Source organism: Bemisia tabaci, chromosome 1, assembly GCF_918797505.1.
Source record: "Bemisia tabaci chromosome 1, PGI_BMITA_v3".
NCBI lineage: Eukaryota > Metazoa > Arthropoda > Insecta > Hemiptera > Aleyrodidae > Bemisia > Bemisia tabaci.
In genome coordinates, this window is record NC_092793.1 from 11,426,290 (window position 1) to 11,449,747 (window position 23,458).

Consider the following 23,458-nt stretch of genomic DNA (forward strand, 5'->3'; position numbering starts at 1 on the left):
CAATATTTAGACCATCTACCAGTCCATTTGAAGTAATTATATGACGTCATACCGAAGCAGTTGATGGCACTTGAGCGCGTCCCGGTGCGCGTTTATCTACACCGAGCGCAGTCAGATTCTTGCTTCTGAGGCAGCTGTTCAGTTTCTAGCTGGGAGACACGATTATTTTATCGGAGCAAAAGCGTCTTGTGCTTGTGGCCTCCGACGCACAGTGGATCGAGTCAATGGTAGCGGTCGGACAAAATTTGGAAGCTTTAAAAGCTCATAACTTCATTTATACAAAACTTTGAGGTTCTAAAAGTGGTTTCATTGGTTTCCTCGTGAAATTTTCCTCTGGTAGCACCCCTTAGAGTTTAAAATGTGACTAAATAAACATTAAAATTTTCAATTTTAGCCAAAAATTGAATGTCCGGCCCCTTCTATTAGCTCGTTCCACTGTACGACGAGACGGCTCCGACTTACCCCACTTATCGTATCGACACCTCAGCGTTGACTGTTGAGTCAATCGATCCGATTGCGATTGATCGCGAGCTGCCGAGGCGTTGTCGTCAGCGATTGATCGATGAAAGTTCGATTGGTCGAGGCCTCGAGGCCGCAGGTTTCGCAACTCTGTGGTTGGAAATCTGAAATATGCGGCCGGAGACAATGGCTTGGAATGGCCAGATTTCGGAAAATCGTGGGGTTTTCCTCGTATTACGACGGCGGTTTCACGGAGATCTGGCTCGGGTGCGACGACTTGAGATGACGATTAGATTACGCAATAAGATGCAGGTTTTCGGTGGCGTTGCCGTCTCCAAGTTTTAATCAACGGATAACAGAGCTGCCGTCATAGTGGAGAGAGCAGTAAGTGTCGAATTTTCGAAATCGAGTTTCCCTCAAAATTTCTCTTATCTCTTTTAGATGAAATCACTGAATGAGCTAAAACAGCAAAATTCATCTGAGTTTTAAAACAACGAGACATGAGAAAGTCGTGAGGGCGCAAAACATGACGTAGTTTCAGGCAAGACAGCAGTAAGTGGACATTATTCCCCCAGAGAGTCAATGAAAGCAGTGCGTGCACCTTGTGACGACACTATGACGTTTATGACCAATGAAAAATAGTTATTTTCATCGAAATTGGCCAAAAATGGGGCTCCGCAAATGTAATGCCCCAGTATAGCGTGGCGTACTTTGCGATATATCGATTGAGCCGTCATTTAAACTCATGGAAAAGTATCGACATACAGGGCGTTCGCAACGAACACCTTAATAATCGATTCTTTACCATAGCTTCAAATGGAGAAATATCGATAATCGATAATTCACGCCTCGCGAGCTGGCAACTCAACCCTACGGCAAGACGAGCCATTTTTACTAGCACCACTGCACCACTGCAAAATAGACACTTTGTCTATGCACAAAAATAATTATACTCGCTAGTGGGTAGACTATTAGTAGAATTCCGTTGCTTCTTCCAAGTCCACACCAAACTGATACGAATCCAATAATTAGCCCTCATTTGCTTGGGGGTATGGACGGCGAATGAAAAACAACATCCCATGTTCGACCTAAATCGACAACGTGAGAGCTAATGGCCGAAATATTGTCATCAATCAAAACAGATAACTTCGTCGTTTTTCTGAGCGTTTTCGAATAACACCTCCACAGTTGCGCGAACGCGGGAGGACATGATTAAGTCACGTCGTCTCGTAAGTCGTAATATACGCGATAGTTTAACTCGCAGGCACTATTAATAAACGGACAAGAGGCATCTCGTTTCTCTTATCAAACCTAGAAACTCTCCCACTACGATTTTGATAACAAAAGGCGAATACTCATCTCGCAAAACCGCTCGCTTTGGGACGAGAGTTTCTGCCTGAAAAAAAGCTTGGTCCGCCGGGGATCTCATTTGAGGGCTTGGAGGACAAGGCGCATAAGTGCAGTTTTTGACAAAATTGAGGTATTAATGTTTTCAAGTAAAAGCAGTCTCTATGAATGTTCTGTGAATAGTTCGCTCCAAAACTCCAATTTTTAAGCATTAATAAGTCAGTTTGAACTTTCTTTCCGCCATGTGTATCCATGTAATTTCGAAACTTGAAACACGTATTGCGCGAGATCGACTTTTTTTAAGTGTACCTAATTTCGGCTTTCTATGCTAGAACGAATATAAGTAGAAGAACTTGCAAACCTCTTTAATTGGTAACACTGTTTTTTCTTCATTTCAATTCCGTAATAAAAATCGATACCTCCCTCGATGGGTATCGATTATTCAGGATACTTTCATACGGCCAAACCCGAGTGTTACCAACATTCCGGAATCGCCACTGCTCCGTGCCGGGGTGGGACGTGGGGCATGGATGGGGCTTTCTCCCGCCCGGCATTTCCTCATAATAGGGCATTAAAATTCAGCAATCTTAAATAAACATGAGGGATTCCTCAATCGGCGGCATCGCCGCGTATCTTCCACTCGAAAGCCTCGAAACTAAAATGGACATCTCGGATTATACAGCTTGACTTGGCCGTTACTTGGCGGTAATTTCCACGCGCAGTTGTCAAGACGCCGGGGAAAAACGTCGATTCCTCGTAGAGCATTGGAATCCGGAACGTGTTGCCCCAGGTGGCAAACCTGTCACGCCCAAACCGGGCCTTTTCACCGGTATTTAAAAACGACGCAAATTCTGACGTCGCCAACTGCGTTCCGCCGATGGATTGTCGTCGGATTTTAAGTTTTTCGCCCATACCATACCGTATCATATTTTTTTCAATTTTGTTTTCAAGTAATAACGGCCCGCCATCAGATTATCATCCTGCATTTCATCTAACTCGCGCGTTGGACATGTTTTAGCCGACATAACGGGTTTTTTTTTTATCGCTCCCGTACATTGGCGGATCAAGCAAATTGGCAACATTGTTTTTCTACATGTATATTTGTAACATGTATAACATGTATTGTTGTATCAAGTCATGCATATTTTACTACTGTACATATATTTAGTATTTATAAAAGAAAAATAGAAGTTGCACGATTTTGAAGATGGTGTAATGCCGCTGGTTACTTATGTCCAAATGCGATCCAGCTAGTTAAAATGAAAAAAAAAATCAAAAGACCCGTGTTGTCCTCTTGAAGTTTTTATCATTTCCACATGCTTTTAGGCTCGTTTGCACGTGTTGCCCGCGTGATATCGGGAGACTGGGAATTTTTTCCAGCCATGCACGCCGTCGCGTCGCGTCGCGTTTCGTAACAGTGCGCGGGAACGGCCGAACGGCGAAATGAGAAACGCGAAACCCAGTTCACACCGATAGCCCTCCCCCCCTCCCTCCCAGAGAGGGGCTGGGGCCTCGATAGAATTCGAGTAGGCGAGTAAGCTCACTCCGTTAATAGCCGAGTTTAGAATGTTTTCGAGAGGGACGCCTCGCATATTTTCGCTTTTAATTCGACTTCAATGGCTGCTCCAGTAGAGTATTGCCATCTCTGTGCCGCTCTCCGATTGGTTCATCAGTTTTGGGCTATCATGGAGCTCCAAAGTTGGCCCAATGTACAACAGACAAACCCAACCCAGAGGAACACGTATTATCGGCTGACAAACAGGGCCGGATTTACTTACTTGCCGTCCATGGGCCGCCTGTATTTTGCCGCCCCCTTCTCATTCGTTTGGAAACATCAATAAAAACCATCAAGTGAACGCGCCGGAGGGGGAATGGTGCAAAAGACGCGTTTACTCGTATTGGACACTTTTTTCTGCGAAAGCCCTGTCAACACTACTAGCAAAAGTTCACGGAGCTCGGCGCGAAAGTTAAGTTCCGTAAACCTATTTCTGTGAGGACAAGGCCTTCCATTTATATGAAATGAACGAAAAAATTATGAAAGAACAAACATAAATGTGGTTTAATAAGTTTAACTTCCGCCGCCGCGCCGCGCTGACCGCACTGTTTGGCGCAATGCGTGAAGTATTCCTACAATCTTGAATGCGCTAAGCGTTTCACGCCGACTGCTGCTGCACGCACTGTGTTTGGCGCAATGCGTGAAGTATTCATGCAGTCTTGAAGGCGCTAATATGTGTTACATGCCGACCGCCGCGCCGCGCCGAGGGTTTCCCCTTTTCATCTCAAGTTTTCGTCATCATTGCTCTCTGCGCCGCGCCGCGCCGCTCCAGGCCAAATTCCGTGTTCGGTTTCTCTCTTAGTCTTAATTCGACTAATTAAAGGTGCTGTCTATTGTATCATAGAGAGCTGACAAAATTAGAGATATACTTTCGGGAAATGAGAGATTTTGTCATCTTTTCTCGTTTGTATTTTTTCTTTCTTTTTTTCTGAATCCGATTTTTCTTTATAGCTACATTTAATAAAATTGCAAAGTTTGCCGCTCCCTAAGTTTGCCGCCATGGGCCGCGGCCCATGTGGCCACCCCCTAAATCTGGCCCTGCTGACAAATGAATGATAATCACACTCAAAGCTTAATTTTCGTCAAAAATATCCATCAAAGTTCAATCCGAGCACAATTCAGAAGTTGGATATAAGAAAATTTCTATCACATCCAAAAGCACGTCGAGAACTTTGCAGAAAGTCGAACTTAGTCGTCATCTTGTTAGTTTACAGTAGGCCAAACTAGGAGCAATGCGGTTGGGCTGGGGTTTGTTAACATTGGGCCAACTTTGGAGCTCTATGATAGCGTAAAACTGATGAACCAATCAGAGAGCCGTGCAGAGATGGCAATACTCTCCCACCTACAGTTAGTCTAAGGGTTTCGAGCGCACGACCCGGCAGCGCTGCCACATGCGCCGAGAGCCTGTTTTCTCCTGACTCGACCGTCTGAATATTTTCTTCACTGCAACGGCCCTGAGCGATTTTGAGCGCACCACAAAGAAAATGACCACTTTCTCTCCGTCGAAAATCTAAACTCGGATTTCGCACCCAACGTCCACGTGTGACCGCGCTCGCGGAGTAGGCCCGAAATTCTTGGCCGTAAGTGCGAAAGTTGAGCAGCTCTAAACAGTTTAGGAGGTTCCTTGTCCCCCAGTTCGACTGGACTTTCCGATTTTTGACCAAAATTCACGATGAATCGGTTTTCGTTCCCCGGACGAATAAACCTAACTCCATTCCAAGGTTGCAGTATTGAATCAAACATTTCAATTTTTTACGAAAATGTACACCTGTGCAATTTTTCTCCTAGATGTTTCCGACTTTGGCACGAGATCTGGGGAAAAATCAAGGAAATTTTCATTTAGAAATGCCCAAAATTCTCCTGGTAAAACTGCAATTTGTGAGGGGAAAGGCAACACTGAAATGCAGTTACTTCTTCTCGTGCGGGAGACGACTAAATTCGCCCTAGAGAATAAAAAAAAGACGGAGGAAAAAAACGGAAGAAAACCCTGTGAAGAAAAATCGGACTTGAATTTCGAAAATATAGTTATTTCTGTCACTCCAGTTCTGCGGGCTGATTGTTGAAATTGATAGACAAAGCTATAGACAAAGGAGACACACAGGGTACGAAGGGATCCTATTGGTGGAAGCGGGTGGTAGTAATGGACAAAGGAGGTAGGTAATGACTAACTAACAGCAACCCACGAGAGACCGGATAGTTAGTCTATCATTTACCCCCTTAGTCTATAAGAACCACCCATTACAACCAATAGGATTGCTCCATACTCTTTATGTCTTTTTCGTCTGTAGCTTTGTCTATCAATGTTAACGAATCAGCCCGATGGCGGGGCTCCTTCTTCTCACGCAACTAGTCTAGTGGTGCGGAGGGAAGTTTCTGCACTTCTGCAGTGATCTGGAGAGACTCAGTCGTTAATTTGGCGCGGAGGGTGCCAAGGGTCGAGACATCAATATCAATAAAATTTAAACAAAATAAATCTCGAGCACATAAGGTGAAAATGAGATCGGGCGAGATGCGTGGCTTCCGCCCCACTTCACGACCTGTACAGCTCCTTTGCCCCGCCAGAGACACCCCCCCCCCCCCGCACTGAGTGTATGAACCATTACCGGAGAGAGGCTTATTTGTCATAATACCCTCGCTTCATATTTTGACCCTCTTTACGCTCAACAGAAGTCGCTCACTCCCATTTGTCTTAATTTGAGTAGCGATGCTTTGCGAAGAACGACCTCATACGCAGCTTGAGGCCGTTCACGAATTACGTGACGCACTTTTCCCGATTTGTTCAGCCCCTTCCCAATCGTAACGCAGCCCTGCAACCCCCTTTTGAATTACGTAACGCTAGCCTGACCCCCCCTCCCCCCAATTTTAAAAAAAATCAAGAATACGCTTATTTGGGAAGAGCGAGATTTTAAATTTTTTCCACGTTTTTTCGTTTCCCCCGGCTCGGATTTGTTGCGTAACGCTGGGCTTGATCCCCCGTCTCCCCTTGTGACGCATACCGTAACGCTGGCTCAAACCCCTAAGAGTGCGTTACGTATACGTAAAATTGAACGGCCCCTTTTAATTTTCATTACCGAGAAAATTCTTGTCGCAATATTGATGTGGTATTTCTCCAATATTTGGCAAGTTTTTTCTGTAAGTGCCCTTTAATGTCCTCTACAAAACATTTTTGGCTCTGCCCATGCCAGGGTAATGCCCTACAGTCCTACATACTGCCGACCTAAGGAAGAGCGCCGTATGAGCATTCGAGAATTGCCAAGTTTTCCCGGATAAAACATGTATTTTTGAGGAAAGTTATGCAGATTTTTCCTTGAAAGTACATATTTTGGATTTGATTGCGAACGAAATTCTCTGTAAAATTTAGAAGAAAAATATTCACAATATTCTCAGGAAATTCGCTTTTTGTCGAAGGCAGTATGGCAACTTCTGAAGGCTCATACGGCGTCCCTCCTCAGGACGGCAGGATAGATCAAGGTCATTCGACGTGCGATCGTCGGGGATCAAACAATCATATCGAAGGATGTCGAAACCTGGCAAGTCCATCAACTGATACACCCTCAGCCCATAAGGATGTCTCGTATATCAGGGCTCATCCAGGATAGAACGAGCTCGGTTTCGTGACGTCCACGGATTCAATCGGAAAACGCTCGTCGCGTCCGATCTGAGGCCGGGAATACTGGGATTTCTTTGGCTGCAAGTCGGATCAGAAATAGCGGAGAAATGAATGGGCCTTGAAGTTATTAAGAGATGCAATCAAGCTTGATGAATGCTATTAATTAGAGTACTCATTAATTATTTTGCTCCAACCGTCACGAGGAGATGAAGAGCTCGCTGCAGGGCTTCTCCATTGCCGATTTTCACAACGGGCCCCGCAGCCCGCCAGGAGACCCATGCACGCAGCAAGGTGGAATTTCTGTCTTCTCGGAGGACCCGGCCTTTTCACCCGGGCGGAGAATCGAAAAAGTTAGATAAACCTCTCGAAATATTGTTTACATGTCGGCTGATCCACATGTTAATACTACCGTGCCAAGCAAGAACGCTGCATGAACCTTTAGGCGTTGCCAAATTTTCGTTGATAATTCACGAATTTTCAGGAAAATTTGTAAATATTTTTCATCGAATTTTTCAGATAATTTTGTTCGCAATTTTACCTAGAGTTCTCGAAAATTTTTCGGAGAAATATTCATAACTTTACCCAAAAATAAATATTTTATCAAAGGAAATTTGGCGACTCTCGAATGTTCATACGGCGCACGGTGAAAAGACCCAATGAGAAAAGTCGGACAAAGTTTGGAAACTTTAAAAGCTTATGACTTGGTTTGTACAACATTTTGAAGTTCAGAAAGTGGTTCCATTGGTTTCCTCGTGAAATTTTCTTCTTGCAGCAACCCTCATAATTTAAAATGTGACGAAATCAACATCCAAAATTTGCAGTTTCAGTCAAAAATTGTATGTCCGACCTCTCTGATTGACTCGATCCGCTGTGCAGCGTTTTCCTTTAGCACGGTAGAATAGTATTCATGAGAGACTTTCCCCCTCCTACCACTGTTTGCCACTTGAAATTTTTCGACCGTACCATTTATCACACCGCAATACTGCACAGTTTTACCCTCAGATTTAAGCGGGGTCGGACTGGCTTGCATCTGAGGGCGTAGACCCTCGGCTGCTTAAAGGGGCGTGATGTGATATTTCCTGGTAGGGCATCTCGTACGTGGAGAGATGCTCAGAAAATTTTGGCAAAGCAGCACATATGTTTACGCTATTTTCAGGTTCAAAGTTTATTAATCGTACAGAGTAAAAATTGCAGAATTGAACGTATTGAAGTAACCGACGGACTTCTGAAATTAAAAAAAAATTATAACCACTAGACGCATCCAAGCACCATTATTTCCAAAAGAACCGAGCCAGTGCTGCAGTTTACACTAGCTTAAGACGTGGGTCTGCAAATCCATCCTAAGAAAGAATCGGAAAAGAACCTAAAAAAAGAAGAAAGAACGAATATCAACACAGCCAAAGACGGGAAAGACGTATTCGAGCCTCTTTTTTAACTTTTCTCCTGAATCTGAGCGACACCTCATTGACAGCACATAGCAGAGCTCACGCTTCGCGTTATCGCGCCTTCAATTTTTTAGATGCAGCACGGACGTCCATCAAGTACGAATAGTTGTATCTCTGCGCCGTCGTCGACGCGCATCGTTTCCCTCCCTCTATTTCCATATTGTGTTTGTTTCCGTTTGCCTCTTGCGCGAATAGTTGTATCGCGTTTACACTTTAGATGTCTCTTATTTTTGAATTTCGAGATGATTAAGATTAAGTTTGCCCGAGATATGCTATGGTATGTCCAAATCAATAGTCATTTCGAAAAGGAAGAAATATATGTAAAGGTCTCTCAAGAGGTCTATAAAGGGCGCGTATGTCTAAAAATCGAACCGGCCATCGCCTCTAGGAAAGTTACACATAACAGAATGAAGGAGGGGTTTGATAAAGCGTCTGTACGTCAACAAAAAGGTGACAATTTCACAGAAAAGTGTTTACGCTTAAGAAATAGTAGTTCTTGGACCTCTGTTCACCACTATGCGTAAAAGTACCTCTCTCCACTCCTAACTCTCTCTTCTTCCGTTCATTTAAGAAATTTTCCGCACATATTCTCGGTCGTAATTTTTTTTTTTCTCTTCTTATTTTTCTATCTGTCAGAGGGACGCGTTTTTGGCGCACCAAGGGAGCGTATCTGCCGTTGGCAGATAGGCCTTATGGCCAGTCCGAGCCTGAAGTGATGTAAATCAAAGAGGTTTTGGATGCAAATTGCAAGGGTGCAGTTTTGTAAAATAAATTAATTGTTCGAGTCAATTTGGCAACGTTGGAATGGAGTTAGGATTTAAGAGTTCCACTCTAGACCCCCGCCCCTCCGAGTACCCGAGGTCATTTACGGACAGCCCTGGGGTCCATTAAAGCGTTACATCGAACCGGGAGACGCGCACGGGACACTCCCAGATTTTATGGAACTTAAACTTGCGATTTAAGATTGATCTGGCGCAAGGCTGACGATGTATCTCTTCAATTTACCTGAACATCGATTTTTTTTTTACGCCGCACTCGGAGCGCGCTGCACGGACAGGCCGGAGCAATGACTTGGCACGTCACCTCGAGATTTTTGCCCATTCCGCTCGGATGCAGCGCATTTTATCTCCATGAATTATGTGTTTGTTGCTCGTAATTGTGGAGAATAAGCCGCGATGAACCCGAGAGAAATGCCTCCTGCTTGGCAAGGAGACAGGGAAGCAAGGAATGGGACACACACACACGCACCGAGTGCAAGATGCTTCGGAACAAGTATTCGAGTCAAGCCTTTCCTCGGTCCTCGCTGGAGGCATCGCGGGCTTGAGGACAGGCCAAGGCACCGGCTCGGCTCCCCACCCCCCGCCCGCCCTCCCCACTCTGCCCAACCACCACGCTTTCGTCATTCTCCGGGCGGCTCAGCCAGTGGCTTTCTCACAGTTCACCATTCCCACTGCACTTTTCATTCGGCGCGCTCCGCTTCAACTAGACGGTCGTCTCGCGCTCGCCGCTCTCCCGGTCTCAGTGCCAACGCCTTCCCTGCCTCGTGGCTTTTCGTCTTCTCAACTTCTTCGCTTTTTCCACCATTACCTATTCGCTCTTTTAAATTCCTCACTTCAGTGCCGGTCTATTTCGAGTTTTCACTGTTTTCAGTGCGTTACTTCTCTCCGAAAACTCAGACAGCCCCGCGAGTGCGTTTCGATTTCCGAGCCACGAGGTGTCCCTCCGATTCTTCAGTGCGTTTAATTTCCGCGCCGAGTGCTTTTTGTCCGGAATTCAAGAGCGTATCGCATTTTCGTGCTTCTCGATTTGCCCGAGTAATTATTTTCCCTCCGTTGTGCGCGTGGAAAATTCCCCGGAGTGCCCGACAGGTTCGGAGCAGGTGTGCGACCTCCGCTGGAATGTTCGCAGGCACAAACATGTGATTTCTCGGTGTGCTTTATAAATAACGTGTTCGTGTGGATTAATTTCTCCGGTCAACAGCAGAATCCAGGATCTCGGCGAAATCGATTTTTTCACCACCAGTAAGGCCTAATTAGTGCTCTCTCCTTCTTGTCCATTTTCTGGTCGGAGACCCTCATCAGCTGCCTCCATTTTCTGTACACGATTTTATGTTTCTATGTTCAATTCCCTATTTCTCCACCCAAGTGCGGCAATTGCAAGTTTTCTCTGCGTGTGCTTTCTTCGCTTGCGTAACTTCGACGCCAGCAATTGGATTGACCAACCGAACTCGACGCGAATCGCCACCAGCAGGTTGTCTGGCCTCCTCACCATCGCCACATCAGCACGGATTAATTTCTACCTCATCAGTTTGCAGTCGAGCTTCTAGATTTCTGCGTCCTCCAGCCCAGTGGAATCAGATTCGGCGAAATGGCGTGTGAAGTCAGTCGTCGAAGGCAGCGCACCAGTAGCGAGGTATAGAGTTCCTACGTGATTTTATTTTATTGTAGGAACTTCATACCGTGCTCTTGGACATGCCATTTACATCCATTTCACCATATTTTTAAATTTACAATTCTAGCGTTGAAGTGCTTGAGTTTTAATTTCTTTTAGCGCTGCGGTAAAAGTTGATTTAAATTCACAAGACTGGGCAGGGCGCATTTTAATAACATATTCCATTGAGGAGGTGTCAATTAGCTGTATCTTATCTTTATCAAGTCATCTCATATAGTCCCGGATTTGTAGTTCAAGTTAAGTGCGACGATCTATGGTAGATCACTAAGTTAGTGCGTTTCGAGAAAGTTTTACTCCTAGGTAGTTTCCCATAACGTACACAATTTCTTATCAACTTTTTACAAGGGACGTTGAAAACCATTCTGGCTCCATCACTTTGTTGTTTTTAACTATTTCATTTCGCCTTTAGTAATTAATCTAATTTGCTCGTAGTTCACTTCAAACCATCACGTGATCCGATCAGATTGTAGCATCACTTTTTCCAGATCAGTAGGATTATCTACTCGTGTCAAATCCCCAATCATTGGGAACATCAAAGTTTTCAATAATTTCTAGGCGCATTAACAACGCCCAATTTTTACATAAACCATTTGCTCGTTATTGTGAAGAAAGTTCGTCGTGACTTTTAGGTCACTTTTAAGGTGATTTTGGTGCCTTGGGAAAAAAAGGAGGTGTTTGCATTTCGGGCGTATTCGATTTTTTTGACGACATCGGTTGGTACGGACAACTTTATCATCGATTTTCTTGGAAATTGTGTAGCTCATGGTTAAAAGTCATTCACATCAAGTGTTCCAAATTACACAGAGAGTGATTTACGTCAAAAATCTGACGTTAAGTTCCGTTTTTCATACTACGAATTCCGGATTTTGCTGGTTATGTCGTACCACCTACTTCACGGGGTGAACAACTCTCAAGATGCAAACACCTCCTTTTTTGCTCCATGGTATTGGTGGACCCAACGTCCTTAGTATGTATGTAGGTAGTGTTTTTTTTTTGAATGGTTATCTAAGTTACAGGTGTTTGAGATGGATAAAGTTTACCAGGATTTTCGAGTGTGAGCACGAATACATCCTCCCCTGGTTTCCAATGCCAACCCTTCGTAGTTAGTTTTAACAGAATAATCCAATCGTATGTGTTAGAACGGTAAGAATGCCGCACCCAGATGCCACGAGGCGCTAGTTCTTAATTAACGTTACTTATCCCGTATCATAATATAATCGTATTTAAAAAAACATTGGGAACTCATCGTCAGCTCACCAAGCACTTACTAAATATTAGCCAGTTTTTTTCTTCTTGAAAATTAGGTATCAATTGAATCTTGCATCGTACAGGTACGCGTCTATATATGATAGCCTGTGAACGGTTGCTGAGGTGAATTAGTTAAAATTGTTAGAGATATTCAGCATCTCAGATTTAATTCTTTTCTAATAATATGATAGATGGGTGCATATACGATCACAGAACCCCACATGTGAGATGTACCTAACTTTGAAACTGTTGGTAAAATTAGGGATCTTTCTAAGGTTCAGCGGTGTAAACGATTTCTGTTCATTCCCGCCTTTTCCAGCACCATTATGTGTAATCCATTTTTGTTCTGTGTTTCTCCTTATTTTCGCCCGATTTGTATAATCGGCACAGCAGTGGAAGTTCACTGATCTCATTTGCATGTTGCCGTGTAATTATCTCAAGGTTATTACCCGCCTAAATTTTTTAACCACATGTGGTCTTAAATCACACGTTTTTCGTGTAACTCGTGACTTTGACCCGAAATTACCCAACTGGCACCGTCATTCTACACGCATCGTCGTTGATTCGTTTTTCCAATTACTCAGTAGCGTAAATTTTTCAAAGCATCCCTATACTCTATTTAACAGGATATAACCCTTTACCTAGTCATAAGTTTTCGTCCGTGCCATTATTTGCTTTGAACGGAAATTTCGAAATTTTGCTAAATTTATGTAAATTGTCAGTTACGTATTTTACATCTCTTACTATTTATCCAAGGTAGAGTCCAAATACATTTTAAGGAGAACAGAACCAGAAAACTCACTTTTAATTGTCATTTAAGGATTTAATTTTTTTTCCAACCTTTCGCTGCTTGCTCTGAATTTAAGGGCAGCAGTGAATGGGTCAAAAGTCGAATTACTTGAAAAGTCAATGCATGAGGCAGAGTTAATGGACCGCCTGCCGTTAATAAATAATTTTTCTCGTAGTAGTAGTGGTGTCCTCATACCCTACAGCATGCGTGATAATGTAAACGATTTTTGTAAAATCATTTCTAGACTAATTTGAGTAAGAAGTTAAGAGACACCAAAGAGGTATGCCTCGTATTTGTTACCCTCACTAAATGAGACTTTTGTTACTTATTTTCTAACGAAATATACATGAGAACGCTTACCAACACTGTTAGCTCATTAATTACATTAATTCCTTAATTCTTGGAGTAAGATATAATGTAGATGTTCCAACTGATGAATCGTTATAAATGTGGAGACTTGTCGATATTCTCCACAGTCCAATTAAATGTAATACTTATTGTCGTTAGTAGTAGTATGCGATAATGATTAGCAGCGAAAGCACGGCATAGCATATTTTCGTTTATAATTTTGCATTGATTTTATATCATAATTTACATTTTAAAGAATGACTGGTCGTCGTTCTTGTTCAAAATTTCGTGCGAAAAATCTGATGATCCTCTCTACAAATGGATTACATTTTGCAATAAGAAACCACTATTTCTGGCCCATCTTAGAAAAAACATACCTGCCATTGGTTTCCCCGAGCAGATATGTGCTTTTGAGAGAGCCAGAGATGGTGGTTCCTTAGAGCAAAATGCAATCCAAATACTTAAACGTGTCTGAAGTGGGAGTGAAATTTTGAATCACCTCTTTCACTAAATGCATTTCCGTAGACTCGCCGTTTTCTCGCATGAATTTGATTTGAAATTTGTGAAGTTCAGAATCGAGAGAAAGAGGATGGTAGAAATAACCGATTTATGAATTTCGAAAGCGGCTTTAAAAATTTTTCCCTGCGCCTCAGACACCTGCTTAATACTAAATATCACAGCGCTGTGCAAAACCAAGTACTGTATAAGCTACGTGGCAGGAAAACTCGAAAAAAAAAAAAAAAAAAAAAAAAAAATCGAATTAAGGGAAGTTTTGAATTCAACAGGTCGTTCATTTATAGTTCATGAAAAAAGAAGTTCATATTTCACATTGGGTAATGTGTAACACCCCAAGAGCACTGTAATTTCTGTCTCTCAGTTTCAGTTTTATTTGGTTGTTCAGTTTCTTCCAGACTTAAAATTGGATCGCATTCAGCAAAAAGGGACCAGCGCGATTACAGTGTTGTAAAAATGTTGCTTCTTCATAATTTTCTAAAAAAAAAATTCTCCCAGAACGGAAAATAGTTTCTGCTTCCCACCAAAAAATTCTTAATTTTTAAGGAAAATAATCGTGTAAATTTTAATACTGTACGTATATTAAGTATTTTTGAAAGAAAAGAAGAAGTATCACGATTTTGAAAACATTGTACCTAATCGCGCTGGTTCCTTTTTTTTGCTAAACACGATCAAATCAGTCCATATATCAATGATGTCAGTAGGTAACCTTTTAGTTTCATTGCTCTCAGACCAATTCAACTGAGTTGGCTCGAACAACCCTTTCCAAATGCACACCGAGGTTGGCGGCGTATAGCAATCATTGAGGTTATCGAGCTGATATTTCCTGGCAAACCGTTCGAATAATCCAAAAATTTCGAGGACACGATCGAATCATTAATTTTAAGAATTAATTCTTACATAATATGAGTCTACGAATTTTTTTTTTCAGAACCAGATACCTATTAAGTTTCTTTGTGGAATCTGTACTCATGAGCTGCTCATAGCAGCTTATTTTTTGTCTTGGGAATCTTTAATGCTCTCTTCTTCTTTGAGTTAATAATGGCAGGTCAATGACAGATTTCAGAGTAAATGAAGATATTAAGGCCTACTTATTTGTCACGCGATACGTAAACCTGACATTAGGGTGAGACCAATATTTTTGTCTTCTTTTTCCCCAGCCTAAAAAGTGGTTTATCCTCCGAAGAGCAGGTGGAGCGACTATTCCCGTGATGTAGCGCACTACTTAGGGGAGAGAATCGGTTCTGTTGGGCAGAAAGGCGACCGACCCTCTGTTGTTGAATATAATATAATGTTATACGTTAAGCAGGTAAATAGTGTATAATAATAAAAGACCTGTGTATCTCGGACTTATTGTTAATCCTGCCATTCGCGCACCTACCTGCTGAGAGGATCTAGTCGAAACGCACTAATCGCGACACTTTTTTTTCCACAAATTCGATAATTTTTCTAATAAATTGGGGATTTTAATCTAAATTTTTAATTTTTTTCTTATTATTCTTCTTTTTATTTTATATTTCTAAGTACCTAGGGTAAAATGTCTGGGTATGTCTTATCTAAAGGCAAGACTCTTAGAAGTTTCTTCTTTTACTTTTTTCGGGGGGCTTTCATTCACGCTGTTCTCTAGTGTCACTTTTACTGCGGAATGGTCAAAATTAATATACACAGGTCAACTAGCGTTACTTTTCACTTGTGCCCCCCAAAAACTGATTTCTTAAAATCAATGCTCGAAAAAAAAAAAAAAAAAAAGAGAGAGAGAGAGGAGTACGCGCTCCTCTCTTGAGAAATCTTTTTGTAGGTATTGTGCTGTTTCTTGACTAGTTTTTAGTTCATGTTAGAAAGCTCTGATAATCATTTCTGATAATCTGTCGGCTTGATTGTAACTTGCAAGTGGTTTACACAGAGATGTATCCTATTGCATTCAGTGGACATGTAATTATTTATCACTTTGACAGTAGTTTAAATGAATAGGTAATTCATTTTATTTCGTATGACTGTAGTTCATGAAAAGGATTATTGCTCATTCCTCAAGCGTGTTCATAAATCTCATTTGTGACAAGAGTGATCAGGACTAGATTCTAACATTAATGCTAGTATTTAAATTGTTTATATTATCTCCAATGAGCAGTAGCTTGACCGCTTTAAATAATTATTTTTGTTTTGTTTTTTGATTGTAAGTTTTTCACCTCTGTGCTTTCTAGACCATTGCAAACTCCTGAAGAAATCGGAAGTGCTTGAAAATCAAGAATTGTTTGCCTCGAAGGTTTTATTGAGTGTAAAAAACTGAACTAATTTAATTGGAAGAATTATTACAGGTACCATTGTTGCCGTACTAAGGAAGAACGCCGTATGAGCCTTCAGACGCTGCCAAATTTCCTTTGACAAATCACGAATTTTCTGATGAATTTGTAAATATTCTTCTTCCGATTTTTCAGAGTATTTTTTTCGTGATTTGATCTAAAGCTTGTGAAAATTTTTCGGAGAAATATTCATAACTTTCTTCAAAAATATTTATTTTCTGGGAGGAAATTTGACAACGCCTGAAGCCTTATACGGCGTTATTCCTCGGCACGGCAGAATGGGTGAAACCGAAAGGAAAGAGAAAGGATGTGTCTGATAGTCGGAAAGATCATAAGACAATTTGAATGGCAATCAACATCTTGATCCTTTTACTCTAATGCAAATCTTTTGATTAAAAGCTTGAACGTGTTATAGTGACAAAGCGTGAATCATCGATATTTGCTCATTTGAAGTTGTAGTAAAGAATCGATTATGAAGGTGCTCGTTACGAGCCCCTTCCAGTGGTGTGGCGTGAATTGCGATAAATCGATTGATATGTAATTTAAACCTATGGTAAAGAATCGATTATTAAGGTATTCGCTGCGAGCACCCTGTTTATCGATCCTTTTCCAAAGGTTTAAATGGCATATCATTCGATACATCGCAAAGTACGCCACGCCACTGACCCCCTCATAATCGATTCTTTTTCATAGGTTTGAATGACAGATCAATCGATTCATTCCAAAGGACCGATCGCGGCCGAAACGGGCTAAATTCCCAGAAAGCCTGAGCAGCAAAGACTGGCTGTTTTTAAGAAGAAATCCTGCCCGGACTGTGTTGGGAGGGATGATTGCCGTCATTCGATCGAACGGTGAGGAATCTACATCGGAATGGTTTTGGTTCGTCCATTTTTCTCCTCGAAATTTGTTCGCTCTCCCCCTCTTTTTTGTTGGAACCTGCAGCCTCTTGAATTCTCGAATCCGGTAGAGACAGGTCCACGACGCATCTCGACCCGCGCGACCAACGAGCTTCGACTTGACTTGAAAGCACTGTTGCTAACTCTCGAAATGTGCTCGCGGAGATAGGACTAGAGTCCCTTTATACTGAGAGTCAAGACAATTTGAATCCATTTCTGATTGGTTCCCGTATTTTAGGACTCCACAGTGTCACAAACGGGAATAAAGATTACATTTTCACCAATTGCAAAGATTATAATCTGGAATGGACCAGGGAATTACGGGTTCGGCAAGGAACAAACGGAATGAGAGGAGGAACGGAGAAAGGCATTTGAGAATGGGCCGATCAAAGATTACGAAAAACGTTCAATTTCTGTAATCTTTATTCCCGTTTGTGACATCCATGAGTCGAATTGTCTTGACTCTAGATAGGACTAAGCGCACGCAGGGCTGCCAACTTGAGTAGAGAGAAAATGAGAAACAAATGCGTGGTCTGAAAAGTTTTCACGTTGTAAGCTTCGAACGAAATACTTCGCGTGAATTCGATACTTAGTAGCAGGCCTTCCCTTTTTCGAAAAAGTTCCATTCATCAATTATTAACCGGCGAGGGACTCATTCTAAAAATCAAAATTTTTCCCAGAGCCAGGCATTAAAACTGCAGGCCTTTCCTTATTCGGAATCGGCGAGTGACTTGCACTTGTTCTAAAAATAAAAAAATTTCCCAGAGCTAGGTAAGTATCTAAGCTAATGCATGTCATGAGATTTCCGAGGGTCAAAAAACCTTCTTGGTGAGTATTTCGAGGTAACAGGAGATATTTAGTGCTGAAGTTTCGATTTTCGTACTTTTGAGATGTGTGTGGTATAAAATTTTAGACCTGCGTTGCTTATCAACAACGATATTTTATAAAAAACTCACCTCACTGCAGGGGCGGACTGGTAATCGAAAAGTTAGGAGGCGACCTAAATGTGGGGGCCCCTCTTGTCGTTCGGGGACCCCTCAAAGAAGGTCCGGGGGCCCTCCCCTGAAAAATTTGAAAATTTCACACTTTTTAAACGCAATTTTAAGCATTATTGGAGTTAAATTCTGCAGTTCTTGAACTTCAAAATAACCCATTCTCAGGATTCTTCGGGGGCCCCTTCATCACATAGCTCTAGGCGACCTTTCATGTCTCTTAGAGACAAATTTTCAATAATTTTGGGGCCTTTTAGTGACTGAAAAGGATAGGAAAATTACAACATTACGGGGGAAAAAAACGATGACTCGAAAAAAATTCGCCGCGGGGGGCCCCTTCGGGACCTTCGCGGCAAATTGTTAGGAGGCGATCGCCTCCCCGCTCCCATGGCCAGTCCGCCCCTGCCTCACTGTTTAAGTAATCATACAGGGTTGCAAGTTTAATCCATTTTTAAAATTTCCTGACTTTGCATTCCTGAGAATGTATTGTTAAATTTTCCCAAAAATTCAGGAAATTTTAAAATGGAATTAAAGCAAACCACTAATTCCCCCTAATTTTAGAAACATCGTATTTGTCATTCGTTTCCTCATCGGGGCATAGGTGCTCCCGCTAATGGGCCAGATTGAAAAACGTAGCCCAATTGTGCACTTCGGATTGCGAGTAGGTAATGCGAGTATCTTTCACTCTCCTGATGTGCACAACACGATTTTCGTAGGATTTGACCTTTAAAATGTTTTCTGAGTTGGCTGTATCTGACGGGTGCGAGAGGAGAATGAATTCGATCGCCAGGAATCGTTCGACAAACTTGTGATTCGATAGAATCACTTCGATCGGTCCAAGTTTTTATTTCTCGATCGATTCACGTCGATCGAATTCATACCCTCCGTTAGAATCTCGTGTGAGCGCGTGCATATCGCCAGCGTTTTGATGCATGACTAATTATTTGACCTTGGTGACCTCAGGAGGGCATTGAGTATGTAGCATGTGCCGAAGGGGGCCGCGGGTGGATTCCGTGGGTTAATTTATCCCCGACGAATATGACTGGAAAGCTGGATAATCTCTCCTCCCTCGCCCACATAGTGCACCCCTACCCCAATCCCACCCTCGACGCTAAGCTCAATGGCTGAAAGACCCCTCCCTCTTCCCTCTCTCTCCCTTGGAAAGCCGGGTGAAAAAATGGCTCGAAGATGTGTCACCTATGACTCGCCGATCCAAAAGGCTCATGACGCGCTCAGGTCGGACATTGATGAATCAATACGTGGAATGGTGGACATTGCCAAAGGGTTCTGAGAGGTCAAAATAAAATAAAAAGACAAGAGAAAAAAGGAAAAGGAAAAATGAAATGAACATTGAAGACGAATAAAACTATGGGCCTCAATACGTCGTTTCCGTCACAAAAGAACGTACCTACATTTCAATGTTGCTGAATTTTCCCGCAAATTGAATTATTTACCAGGAAAATCTTCGGCATTTCTAATTGAAAATTTCGCTGATCTATTGAGCAAAAATAAAAGAAATTGTGTTCAAATTGCTCATGTATATTCCTGTAAAAATTAAATTGTTTTGAGTTGATTCGGCAACCTTGGAATGGAGTTACGTTCCTTGGGGAGACTACGAATATCTCCTCTATCATATTTACTGCGCAAGCCATCTTAAGAAAAAACATTCGAATCTGACGGATCCAGTTTTAGAGAAAAATATTCAGACGAACGAGAGGAAGAAGATAGAAATTGAGTAAAATATAAAAAATAATAAAATAAACAGACGGGGCAGAACTAAGCGCCCCTCTGGTTAGTTTGGCTGTTTTCCAACGAATTAACTTCGGAGGGAGTACTCGGGGTCTCGTCTGACCTGGGAGGAGCGTTGTGCCCCTCCAGCCCCCTCGCGTTTTTACTCGCAACAATACTGACCGGGAAAATGAAGGGGTTGTTGCGTTTTCTTGACTGGCATTGAGCATGTCGCGCATGAAACGTCATCCATGGGTCGAGGTCATGGGTGCACGAAGGGGTCCAAGGGGACCTAGCCCCCCTAGAATTGAAAAAAGTATTATCTGCCCCTCCAGACATTCTAGACGGTGGGAAAAAACCCGAGTCTTAAATGTTAACACCATGTTCATTCAGTTAGTATTTTCTAAAATGTTCATTATGGAAGCCTCAAAGTGCGTCCAAATAGATTTAAAAGTTCAAAAAATTTCCGTATCTATTGAATGCAATAATCTGAAAGTAGTCTTGGCCAAAATTTAAAACAAATCGTAATTATTCTTCAGAAATTGATGGAAAATCTCCGCCGCGGAAGCCTAAACATGCGTCCAAGAGGATTTAAAATGTCAAAAATTTCCCGGGGGATGTCTCTATGACCACCCTCTGAACTGGGGGGTATACCATATCCCCACGACACCCCTCCCCCATTAAAATGACGTAGGTGCGCCCGTGGTGAGGTCCGTCGATGGAAATGAAACTCACTGACCGAGGCAAAACTACCGAGTGCAAAGCCCTGGTTTCGATTGGTTTTGTAACTTTTTCTGTTATACTCTGCTTGTCAGTAGAATCGAGTAGAAGTTATCTGTCAAAATACCTATTTATAAAATTTCTAAGATCGGTAAGAAATACTTTCATCGAAATTTTCACCTTTTTGGTAAAATACAGACGCTTAATCACCATCTTCCTCTTCTGCCATGTGTTACTCTCTCAGTAGAGGTAGTGCAGTCAATTTGTAGACGTGCGCTCTTTTGATCGCTTGAGAGACTTTTAATATTTTTTTTATTTTTAAAATGATAATTGATTAGGGCACAGATGATCGGCTGTGTTGTTCACGAAGCCCTTGAAGCACCACTGCAAATGAGACAAACGAAAGTAACACAATATGGAAATAGAGCAAATGAAAAGACGGTGCAAAGATACAACTATTCGTACATGATGAATGTCCGTGTTGCATCTGCAAAATTGAAGGCGCGATGGCGCGAGCTGAAACAACTACAGTATGGAAATAGAGCAAAAGAAAAGAGGCACGCTGATGACGGCGCAGAGATACAACTATTCGTACATGACGGATGTCCGTGATGCGTTCTCAAAATTGAAGGCGCGATGGCGTGAACACGTTTTGCTCCGATGCAACCGCTCAGATTCGGGAGCAAAATTAAAAAACGAGGCCCGTTTATTAAACATTTCCTATTCACGGCTGTGTTGCTCACACAGCCTTTGAAGCACCACTACAGATACATGTAGGACAAAGTGAAACAACTACAGTGTGGAAATAGAACCAAAGAAAAGAGGCCCGCTGACGACGGCGCAGAGATACAACTATTCGTACACGATGGATGTCCGTGCTGCGTCTGCAAAATTGAAGGCGCGATGGCGCGATGCGTGAACTCGTAATGCACCGCAGCTCCGCTTTATGCTTCCAATGAGGTGCCGTGAGAAAAGTTAAGAAACGAGGCTCGAATATAACGGCTCTTCATTTTACGGCTGTGTTGCTCATACAGCCTTGAAAGCATCGCTATAAATACAAATAAAACATACTGAAACAAACACAGTATGGAAATAGAGCAAAGTAGAAGGCGTGTTGATGACGGCGCAGAGATACAACTATTCGTACATGATGGATGTCCGTATTGCATCTGTAAAATTGAAGGCGCGATGGCGCTAGGCGTCAACTCGCAATGCTCCGTTCTATGCTGCCAGTGAGGTGTCGCTCAGATTCGAGAGAAAATTTTAAAAAAACCAGATCTGAATACGTCTCGACTGTTGTTCCTCAATTTTCTCTTCTTTTTTTCAATTTGAAGTTTGATTGTTTTTAGATGTACAACTTTTTACAGACCTACATCTACGGCTCGTAGGTAGTCCGGTACCTGACAACTCGCAACATCCTTAGTCGCAAGAAAACCACACCAACTACACTAATTTCTTGCATTTCTTGAGAGGCAGACGTCGTTGAGGGCAATCTACGACAGGTCAAATTCTGATTTTAAGTCGAAATCACACACGTCGCCGTCACGTCGCTTCGCCGAGGCACTTACCTTGGGTTAACTTGTATCGAGAGAATGCGAAGGAAGAAGAAAACCGAATCCAATTTATTTTTTCCTGAGGATCGATATTTTAAACCCCGTCTTCTTTTTTTTCAAAAGCATTTAGACTGTTTTCTCCCTTAAAAGCAGATTGATGAGTTTGGACTTGCACATTCCAACATATCCGACGAATCTGAACGAGAATACAGGATTGGGATATTCGATCACAGCGGCGCCGAGTTTCCGATTTTATTTTCTCCATCTCGGACGGGACCTTAGGAAAACTTCGTTTCACTTTATGACAATATGAAATCAGGTTTGATCGCAAAGACACACGGCTCATTTATTAGCGACAGCGCCTAGGCGTACATGATCGATTATTGGTAAGGTTCGATTTGAAGCTATGATAAAGAATCGATTTATCAAGGTGTTCGTTGCGAACACCCTGTTTATCGATCCTTTTCCGTGAGTTTGAACGGCAGATCAATCGATATGTCGCATAACACGCACCACTGATTAGCGAGAGGAAAAGGTTCCTGATGGAATAAATAGGACTTACGTAAAGTTTGTTTGAGCCTCTTTCATCCCGCCTGAGTTTTACGCGAGATATTGATTGATCAGATGAACGTGCAGGCAAATTAAACCTATGGAAAAAGATCGATGGATAGGGTGTTCGCAACAAATACCTTAATGATCGATCTTTTACCATAGCTTCAAATGGAGAAACATCAATAATCGATCATTCGCGCCTTGCCACTGGCCCCCCGGACCCCCCCCCCCCCCCGGGAATCTGCGGCTGTTAGGTACGGGGGTGCAAAGTAAAGAAATAGGGGGGGAGCTCGTCATGTACATGGGGGGGGGGGGGGGGGGGTTCCACACCTCTGGGACGAAGGAAGAAAAAGAGCCTTAACTACCTCACCCCGTTCTCTGAATCTCACAAATCCTTTTTATCTCCGAAACCAGTTCGAAAATTACCGAAAACATACGCATGATAATGTCCACGGAGTCTCCGGCGGTCATTAAAAACGATCGTCGGGGCCGCCGCGTCGGACCTGAAATCCCGCTCCGTTCCCCGTTCCCGGGCGGGCGTCGCGGGGAATTTTAGGAATCCGACGGACCGGACCGGACCGGCAACTCGGTCGATCGGACTCCGTTCCTTTTATCTGCTCCCGACTTTCAATTTATCACTCCGGAATTTGGAATCGGCGCACCTCGCCCTCCTTCCAGCTCCCCAACCTCCTGATTCCCAACAGCCGAACCGGGGAGATTCTCCCAGAGGATTTTTTGTCTTGGAGCGTCGCCGCGCGCCGTCCCACCGACGGAATCCGTGTACGAGTGCAAGAGACAGCAGACAGGTTGTTGACCCCTCCTCCGTCGGATGACCACCATAACTTTCCGCGGGTTTCAAGCAGCTCACCTTCGAGACGCGACACGTGGCCTTTCCATCAGCAACTTCCGTCCAATCGCTCCAGTTGTTGATGAGGGGTGGAAATCCTCCAG

At 42.8% G+C, this 23,458-nt stretch overlaps 1 protein-coding gene and 1 long non-coding RNA gene across 4 annotated transcripts in view; one reads left to right on the forward strand and one right to left on the reverse strand.

Moving 5' to 3' along the window:
• The window catches only part of MESR6 (misexpression suppressor of ras 6), a 660,344-nt gene that overhangs the window by 189,804 nt on the left and 447,082 nt on the right, over window positions 1-23,458 (reverse strand). The gene's annotated exons all lie outside the window — the stretch shown is intronic.
• The window catches only part of LOC140223864 (uncharacterized), a 38,048-nt gene continuing 21,484 nt past the window's right edge, over window positions 6,895-23,458 (forward strand). For both annotated transcript variants that reach the window (XR_011899154.1, XR_011899155.1), the window contains exons 1-2: window positions 6,895-15,737; window positions 16,760-16,917. This is a non-coding gene — a long non-coding RNA (uncharacterized lncRNA). The remainder of the gene's footprint in view (window positions 15,738-16,759; window positions 16,918-23,458) is intronic.